We start from the raw sequence: 10,598 nt of genomic DNA, 5'->3' as shown, positions 1-10,598 counted from the left end.
GGCCTGTCTTTCCACGGAGCTGTTTCTCTATGTGAGAGACAGCTAGGAGATTCCTGAGGAGGTTGTAATAGTCCCAAGCACATCATGCTGAGCCCCTGAGCTTGGTGTGATCACAGAACACGCAGGGAAGGGATGAACCAGAAAAAGTCCCAGTGGAGAATCAATCCGACTGGCGAGATACATTTGAAAATGATGAGAGAGATTAGGGAGGTAAGGATGATGTCAGTGTTTATGTCATTTCGTCCCAAAAATATTTTTTGAGTACTTACTCTGTGCCAGGAACTGTGTTATGCGTGCTGGGGAAGAAACACTGAACCAAATAGGCAAAGTCCCACACTGAGGGAGCCAGATTATGTTACTAGTAGAAAACCAGTTAGACATGCACAAGCCACGTCCAGAAGGAAACACAACGGCACTGCTTGTCTAGGAGGGAACAAGACGGAAGCAGGGCACGGACAGCAGGGAAGCTTCAGTGTTATCCCTATTGAATTTTAACACATGAGTATATTATCTATCTAAAAGTTGAAATTATTTTTAAAAAACTGAGATAATGAGACTGTGTGCTGTGTGCATATGTGTGTGCATATGTGCATATGTGTGTGTGTGTATTTGCCTGCATATGCATAGACTTTTTGGTAGTTCATACAAGAAACTGGCAAACCTGGATGCCTCTGGGGAGGAGGATTTGAGTAGATGGGGAACAGAGGTAGGAGAGTGACTTTACACCCTATACCCTTTGGTGCCATTTGCATTTGTATGAATTCCGTTATTGAATATATTATGCACAAGTATTAATTAAAATTAACTGAGCTTTGAAAATAGTAAGCAGAAACCTAGGAACAGAGGTTTTATATAGGAAGAAAACCCCACAAGTTTTTAAATGTTTTACATACTAGTGTGCTTTCTGCAAGTTGTAACTTTTACCAAATTTAACATTCAAAGAAAAAGCGTGTATGTATGCACACGCGGTGTAGGGGAAACAAAAACGTTGGTGTTTGTGAAAATGAGGGAATTGAAATATTTTGGCTTTTGGCTAATGTGGGAAAAACTCCTCAGCTATCAAAATTCCTAGATAAGGTTTCCAAAAACACCTGAGGCAGTTTCATTTCATACAATAGACACTCTGTTGAAACAGGTTCAGGTGGTGCCCAGTCTCCACCCATAGGCTTCAGGGGTTTTGCGCTTTCTCGTAGAACTAACTAACCCTGACATGACAGCTTGTACTGTGTTTGAAATCTCCGTTGATCCACTCAGCCCCAAACCAAATTGGATCGCAAAACCCCTTATTCTTTCCCAGAAGTAGGACGGCCAATTTGGTGAAACCATGACAAGAAATTTAGTTTTGTTGCAGATAGTTTAACTTGCAGGGTTTTAAAAACAGCTTTATTGAGGTATAATTAACACACAATAAATTGCACACACAAAAAGCATACAACCTGATCAAGTTTGCCATGTGTACAGCTATCACCACAATCAAGATAACGAACATACTCATCGCCTCTAAAAATTTGCTTGTGCCCTGTTGTAATCTCTCCCTTCTGCCCCTCCACCCAGACGGCCTCCTCTCCCTAGGCAAACACTGTCTATCACTATAGAATAGTTGGCAATTTCCAGAATTTTGTATAAATGGAATCATACAGTATGTACTCTTTTTTGTCTGCTTCTTACACTCAGCATAGAGATTCCTCTGTTATTTGTATCAAGAACTTAAAATTAAAATTTAAAATTCATGCACACGTCTTTGTATGAACATATGCTTTCACGCCTCGTGTGAATGTGTAAATGGAATGACTGATTCCTGTGGTAGATGGATTCTTAACTTTTTAAGAAACTGACAAACTCTTTTTCAAGTTGGTGTGCCCACCAGCAGTGTATCCCAGCTGCTACACACTCTTTCAAACACTTTAATATTTTTTAAATGACAGCTTTGAGATATATTTCATATACCATGAAATACACCATAACGTATTCACAGAGATGTGCACCTATCGTCACAATCAATTTTAGAACATTTCCATCAGCCCAAAAAGAAACCCCTGTATCCATTAGCAGTCATTCTCATTCTCCCCCCAACCCTCAGCCCCAGTCCTATGCAATCACTAATCCACTTTCCGGATTAATCTATGGATTTGCCTATTCTGGACATTTTACGTAAACGGAATCATAATACGTGGAGTTGTCTGACTGGTTTCTTACACATAGCATGTTTTCAAGGTTCTTCTATCTTCTAGCATGTTTCAGTACCTCATTCCTGTATGTGGCTGAATAGTGTTCCATTGTATGGCTATACCGCGTATCCATTCACCAGTTGATGGACATTTGGGTTGATTCTACTCACCAACCTTTTAAATTGTAGCCATTCTTATAGGTATGTAGTGCTACCTCATTGTGGTTTGAGTTTGCATTTTCCTAATGACTAATAATGGTTTATGTCTGCAAGTCTTTATTTCACCTAGGTTTTTGAAAGATATTTTCACTTGGTAGAGAATTCTAGGTTTAGAGTTTTTCTCATTCCTTTGAAAATACTGCTCCGATGTCTTCCAGCTTGCATTGTTCCTGACAAGACACCTGCTACCATTGTTGTTTGTTGCCCTGCAGGTAATGTATCTTGACTCCCCTGGCTGTTTTTAAGGTCTTTTTATCACTGATTTTAAGCAATTTGATGTTGCTTATGTTTCTTTTGCTTGGGATTTACTGAAATTCTTAGAACTGTGAGTTTTTAGTTTTTATGAAATTTGGGAAACTTCCAGCCATTCCCCCTTCAAATATTTTTCTCTGTCCTTCAGGAACTCCAATTACATGTATACTAGGCCTCTTGAAGTTGTCCTATGGTTCATTCATGCTGTTCCTTTTTTCCAGTCTTTTTTTTTTTTTTTGAGGAAGATCAGCCCTGAGCTAACATCTGCCAATCCTCCTCTTTTTGCTGAGGAAGACTGGCCCGAGCTAACATCCGTGCCCATCTGCCTCTACTTTATATGTGGGACGCCTGCCACAGCATGGTGTGCCAAGCGGTGCCATGTCTGCACCTGGGATCCAAACCCGTAGATCTCAGGCTGCCAAAACAGAATGCGCACTTAACTGCTGTGCCACCGGGCCAGCCCCTCCAGTCTTTTTTATATTTTATTTTATTTTACTTTACTATTTTATTTTATTTTATTTTATTTTATGAGGAAGATTAGCCCTCAGCTAACATCTGCTGCCAATCTTCCTCTTTTTGCTGAGGAAGACTGGCCCTGAGCTCACATCCATACCCATCTTCCTCTACTTTATATGTGAGACGCCTACCACAGCATGGCTTGCCAAGAGGTGCCATGTCTGCACTTGGGATCTGAAACAGCAAATCCTGGGCCGCCAAAGTGGAATGTGTGCACTTAACTGCTGGCCACCGGGCCGGCCGTTTCCAGTCTTCTTTGTATCTCATTTTGGGTAGCTTCTATTGCTGTCTTAAAAATTCTATCATCTGAATTATTTCTAGGTCCATTTTGATTGATTTTTCTCTTTAGTATGGGTTTGTATTTTCCTGCTTTTTTTTTTTTTTTTGAGGAAGATTAGTCCTGAGCTAACTGCTGCCAATCCTCTTCTTTTTGCTGAGGAAGACTGGCCTTGAGCTAACATCCGTGCCTATCTTCCTCTACTTTATATGTGTGATGCCTGCCACAGCATGGCCTGATGAGTGGTACCATGTCCCCAACCAGGATCTGAACCAGCGAACCCTGGGCCACTGAAGCGGAACTTGAGAACTTAACCGCTGGGCCACCGGTTCCACCCCTTTTCCTGCTTCTTTGCATGCTAGGCAACTTTTTTATTGGCTAATAGCGTAAGTTAAACCTTGTGAATTTCTTGAGCCTTGTTCTGGGCTGCAGTTAAGTTACTTAGAAATAATTCGATCCTTTTGGGTCTTGCTTTGCAAGAGCAGGGAAGCATTTGGTGTAGGCCTTCCAGCTCCTCTACCCAACGTCCTATAAATTACCATGTTTTTCACTCCAGATGCTGGGAGCAGGAACTACTACTAGCTCTGTGTAAGCTCCAAGGATTGTTACCTTTAATCCTTTTGGGTGGCTCTTCTCTCAGTATCTGGTAGTTTCAACACACACATGGAGTGATCGATATTTACATATTCAAGAAGAACCCTCTGTAAATCTTCAAATTCTTAGCGTGTCCCTCCTCTGTGGCACTCTATCCTGTGAACTCCAGCTGCATTGGCCTCCCAGGACCCACAGCTCAAGATCTCAAACCAGAGGTGCTGCTAATTGCCTGGGTTCCCCCGCCCTGTGCCACAGCCAGAGGTCTTTCCATCCACTACACTGGGACAATCGTTTACCTTGTTTATTTTCCTACTTTTGGAGTTCAATTTCCTTCATTGCCTGTTCACCTTAAAAATTATTGTTTTTAAGTTTTCTTAGTTGTTTCAGGTTTTAGGGTAAATCCTTTCCCCGTTATTCCATATTCGCCAGAAACAGAAGTTTATCTCCAACTTTTAAAGAAGAAATAAGGTGCCTATATCATATATTACTTGACAAAATGACAGAGATGGTACTCTAGGCAAATTTATTAATGCTCAAACATTGATTTTCATGCCCCACAGTGCACAGGGGGGTAAGACATGAGTGGCAGTAAGATGGTTGGGAATTCTGGGGGAGCAGAGTCACTTCCCTCTCCCCAGGCAGTATTTCGTGTTCCATTCCATCTCATCCCATCCTCGACTTCTCTTCCTAAACTTTCTTACTCCACGTTCACTTGTGTGAGAGTCCATGTTGTTTCCTGATAAGTGATGATAATCCTGGCTAATCTTGATGGCAATTCAGGTTACTTCTGGCAGTTTTGTTCTTTCCTCCATTTATCAAATGCCTACTATGTGCCAGGTATATAGTTCTAGATACTTCGTACATGAGCTATCTCTTCCTATGTAACTACCCCAAAATTTAGCGCTTAAATCAGTAAACCTTTACCAATTTCTCTGAAATCTGGGAGCAGCTCATCTGGGTGCTTCTGGGTCAGAGCGTCAGGCTGCAGGAAAGATGTTGGCCAGGACTGCAGTCATATAAAGGCTCAACGTGGTCTAGAGGATTTATTTCCAAGATGCCTTTTATGAGCTATCTTTGGAAGTCATACTCTTTAATTTCTGCAGTATCCTATTGGCTACATAAGTCAGCCCTGTCACTGTCGGAATCATTGGGGACCATCTTGGAGGCTGGCCTCCACACTTAGGAAGTAAACAAAACAGAAATAAATCCCTGCCCTCAAAGTTTACATTCTAGTAAAAGCCACTAATGATAAACAATAATAAATTATGTAACATCTAATGTTAAAAACTAATAAAGATTAAGGGACATCAGGATTGCTTTGGGGTCAGGTTGCAATTTAAAATAGGGTAGTTCTTAACAAGATATTAAAATAAAGTGTTAGGTTGGGAGAGAAAGAGCTGTGTAGATATCTAAAGGAAGAGCAGTCCAGGACAGTTAGTGCAAAGGTCCTGAGACAGAATCATGGCTGGTGTGTTCTAGGAACAGCAAGGAACCAGTATCCCTGGAGAGTGGTGAGCAATGGGACAGTAGATGAGGTCAGAGACAGACTTGTAAGGCCCTGGAGGCCATTGTAAGGACTTTGGCTTGAAATGGACTGAAATGGAGAACTATTGGAAGATTTTTGAGCACAGGGTTTTACACTTTTTTTTAAGATTTTATTTTTTCCTTTTTCTCCCCAAAGCCCCCCCGGTACATAGTTGTGTATTCTTCGTTGTGGGTTCCTCTAGGTGTGGCATGTGGGACGCTGCCTCAGCGTGGTCTGACGAGCAGTGCCATGTCCGCGCCCAGGATTCGAACCGACGAAACACTGGGCCGCCTGCAGCGGAGCGCGCGAACTTAACCACTCGGCCACGGGGCCAGCCCCGGTTTTACACTTTTTTTACATTTCCTCTCACCAGGCACTTCTGTTCAGTAAAATTTGTGGACTGATTTCAGTGGGAGCCATATGTTAAAATGCTGACTTAAGAGTTATATACGAATAGTGACAACTGCTGGGTAGCCCCAAGGCAGGCAGAGGCAGACATGTTTAGAGGCAGACAATACATCGTGGAACCTTCAGACTACACCACATAGCTAAAAACAATTTAGAAATGAAATTCAGTAATTATTTAATTTTGACAACAAACTTTTGTAGCTAGACCATCTTCAAAAATTGTATCCAGGGGCCAGCCAGGTGGCAGAGTGGTTAAGTTCGCATGTTCTGCTTCCCTGACCCAGCCTTTGCAGGTTTGAATCCTGGGTGTGGACCTACACAACACTCATCAAGCCATGCTGTGGTGGCGTCCCATATCCAAAATAGCAGAAGACTGGCACTGATGTTAGCTCTGGGCCAATCTTCCTCACCAAAAAAAAAAAGAAAAAATGCTTCCAGTACTTAATAGGTCTTCATTCCCACTCTCTTTCTCATTTACTTCGTCTTTTGAATCGAAGTAAAGGCTTCCCTTTGTTTTCTCTGGTAACCCTTGATAGTTTTTTATACTATGACCACACAATAGGTAGTACATCATAAATAGGCTATTTAGTGACGTCATGTTTTTAAAAGGAGAATCCACAATGTTAAGATCTGACAATCTGGTAAGAAAAAATGACCAAATTTCCTTCCAGGACACAGAACAGTTAGTTACATTAGGGTCTTACTGAGCCTAATTGTCAGAATCGAGAAAGGTTAGATTGTGAAGCACCTACTTTAATTAGGTTCCAGTGTCCTTGAGCAGTCTTGCCTCAGTATAGTAACAATGATGATGATTTTAAAAATCATCAAAAATCAGGCTGGGTCAGGGAAGCAGAACATGCGAACTTAACCACTCTGCCACCTGGCTGGCCCCTGGATACAATTTTTGAAGATGGTCTAGCTACAAAAGTTTGTTGTCAAAATTAAATAATTACTGAATTTCATTTCTAAATTGTTTTTAGCTATGTGGTGTAGTCTGCTTTTCAGCTCTAAGAACTGTTTGTTCTTCAAGAAGTGGGTGCTGTCACACCCCTTATTTCATATGTATTTTGTTATGTTTTGTAAATGTCTAATGAAAACGTCTACAAATTACCCAGTTATTCTGCCTGAGCAAACAGAGTTCATCTTCTGAGGATAGGCAGTATCAGCACTCAAGTGTTTTTGGAACCAACCAATGAACAAAAGAGCTGTGTGGACAGGGGAGCATCTGGTCCCAAATGCCACTTGGCTCAGGGTGGCATGATTCCCACAAAGACAGGAAAACGACCCTCCCGTCACGCCCCATCCAGTGTCTACATTCTGAAGAACACAAAGCTGCAGATCCAAGCTGCGCGTCTGCAGCCTGCTGGCGGCCACCAACGGTTACCGGTTTGCAATGAGATAAGCATGGGAACTGAGGGCATTTAGAGTTTTTATAACTATTCGGCAGAGTAATTTTGTCTGCTGAAAATCAGGCCTTTTAAAAATTCATCTTCCTAATAATTGACTTAGTGCAGTTTTCAAAATTTGGTAATTTTGAAAATTTGATTGTTGGTGACAGAGTGAAAATAAACACTGGTCCTCCACGTCAAAACTTTGAGGAACACTTTTCTAAATGACCCTTTACCCCAGTGCCATCAGCAAAATGCCCAGTGCTTCCTGCATCGATCCAGTCCTGTGACTTTCAATGTGTGAATGACACTGACCTCAGTCTCTGGACCTACTCGGTCTCACCTTAACCTTGGCCTCCATGCTGTTTCCTCACCAGGGTTGAAATCCAGCATGTTCAACTCAGCCTGCCTCCACAGGGCGGTGTCGGCCCGCGGGAGCTCTGTCCTCTGATTCGCACGCTACTCTGCCTGCATGGTCTAGATTAGGGTAGGCGGCTCAAGTAAATTGGGGAGTAGGGACACTTTTTTGCTAGATAGTTTCATTTACTACTCAAATAGTCCACTTACAGTGTAGAAATAGGTGAGTAAAAGCACACCTATAATCCATCACCGAAATGACACCACTGAACTCCCTGTATTCACTATTCCACACTTCTGTGCACATCTGTAAATGCCTGTTGTATGTACTTAAGACAACAAAGATGACCATTTACTATTATTCTATAACTTGTTATAAAAATGCTATCATGCCAACACAGCTCTGAGTTGTGACAGCTTCAACATATTTCAATGTACGATTATTTAACCAGGTCCCCTGCAGGTGCACAGGTTTTTATCTTTTTAACCAATTCTTTTAAATTCAAAGTAAACAAATTTAAGAAGTTTGCAGAAAGGGTTAAATGTTCTTTATGAAAAGTGGCCATAATCTCACTATCTTGACACAGCAAATGTGGGTTACTTTTATCTACTTTTTGGCTCATTAAACATAAAACACATCCGAGAGCAGACCTATTACCTTCCATCCCAATCCTTCTCGATCTCTGGGCTGTCAGTAGAACCAAGCCAGAAGACCCGAAGTCTACTTTTTACCTCTGTAGTGTCTATTTATCATTTTGTATCTGCGACTTCATCACGTTCGCCCTAACATCTCATCTCTCCTCCTGCAGTAGTCCAACCGGTCCCCTGGCATGCAGCCTATCTTTCTGTAATCCATTTTGAAGCTCCCGCCAGGATTCTCTCTCTTGCCCCTTTCAATTTCCCACCAAATTAACTTTCTTCAAGTATTTTTCTTATTACACAGAAATCTTTATCTGAGAACAATTTCTAGAGGGGTACTAAGCAGTGAGCTGCCAGTGGCCAACACTCCTGCTAAGTAAGGGAATCGATGTATAGGTCCTGGGGGCGGGGGTGAGGGTAAACTGAAATCTAAGTTTAGCACCTACCACACTCCACCGCTTTAAGGACTTCCTCTCCTTCCTCCACCTTTAAATAGATTCTTAGAATTTCTAAAGCAATTCACCTTGAGCTCTTTGAACTGAAAAATATCTGCCTTACAATGCCACACACTTGCTTGTTATTTAGTGGGTTCCTCAGCTGTTAGGTCTTCCCCAACCTCCCTAGGAGACAGGCTCTCCTCTGCACTCTTGCAGCACGTGCCTCTATCATCAGTTTATGTGTGCTGCTTCTACTAGAATGAGATCCTTGAAGGGGTTGCGATGTTGGCTCATTCATTTTTATACTCCCATGACCTGCATTTAATTCTCAGCATTTTTAACTGACTGAACATTCGTGTAGTTTTACCTAGTTGTTAGTGAACACATTTGCTTTGAAGATTTAATTGCATAGACATTATGACATTAACCAGCACCCTAATTTTTAACATCTGGATTGTTTCTACGTGTGCCTTTGTACACGACTGTATACATATATATGAGTTTTAAAAACTTCTAGCTAAATACGCATTGCTAGATTATCCTCCCTAGAAACTGTTCCCAGGCTAACAGTGTTGAGCTGGTATCTTTATTTCCATAAAGCCTCACCAGCATTGGTTTCATTATTTCCCCGTATTTTGCAGGCTTTGAATCCCAATCAGGGCTGGCCAGGGAAAATGGGAGAGTGGGAGGTACCATGAACCTGCTTGGAGCACCAGGGTCAAGCACATCAGGGGTTACTGAAGGTGGCTTTTCTATCCCAGGGTTCAGCTCAGACTCCCTTAGTACGAAAATGCTGAAGCTGAAGCTAAAGGAAGCAAACATGCTATCAAGGATGGGGAAATGATTCTTGAATTGTAAATAAAGTAGGTGAAATAACAGAGTTCCCACGATTTGGGTAGGTGCAAACAGAGCAAAGACAATGAAAAGAAAAGAGGTTTAGCTGAGAGCGGAGTAACTAAGACAGAGAGCCAGAATTTGAATCTTGGTTCTTCCATTTCTACTTGCGCACCTTGGGCAGTTACTTTAGGTGTTTCTGCCTCCAATGTTTGGGGGCCTATTTCAGTCATAATCTTCCAATACTAAACTCCTCAAGGACAGGAACACTGTCTTACCAGAACAAAGGAGTCAAACTATATGATCACCTCAATGAATGCAAAACAAAAGGGCATCTGACAAAACTCAATACCCTATTCACGAGAAAACAGCCAACCACAGACTATGTAAAAGGGATCCACATAAAACTGACAGCAAACACTGATGGAATACTGAATATCTTCCTACAACTGGGACAGGGAGTATGCCTTTAATCCAGGACTAGGGTTAAGACTCAGGCAAGCAAAGCCCCTAGGGAGCAAAATGCAAGGATGAACTCACTCTCAGATGCCCACTTTCATCACCCCAGTCTCTCTCCTTGACTTTCACTCCCTAGGTGTCTTGTTCACTTCACCTTAGTCCCAGCCTGCTCTTACCACTTATACTCAACATGTATTATAGGTCCTAAGCAGTGCAATAATGAAAACAAAATAAAAACCACTAAGTTTCAGCAACATCTCATGATACAAGATGAAATAAAAATTTAAACTATACTATCTATAAACTGTCAACTGGAAAAAGATATTGACTCCATTGACAGTAGCATCAAAAAACCTAAAAAACTGAGGGACTGGGGCTGGCCCCATGGCCGAGTGGTTACGTTCGCGCGCTCCGCTGCAGGCGGCCCAGTGTTTCGTTAGTTCGAATCCTGGGCGCGGACATGGCACTGCTCATCAGACCACGCTGAGGCAGCATCCCACATGCCACAACTAGAAAAACCCACAAC

The sequence above is a fragment of the Equus asinus genome, chromosome 24 (assembly GCF_041296235.1).
Source record: "Equus asinus isolate D_3611 breed Donkey chromosome 24, EquAss-T2T_v2, whole genome shotgun sequence".
In the NCBI taxonomy this organism is placed as follows: Eukaryota; Metazoa; Chordata; class Mammalia; order Perissodactyla; family Equidae; genus Equus; species Equus asinus.
This window is presented reverse-complemented; position numbering follows the sequence as displayed.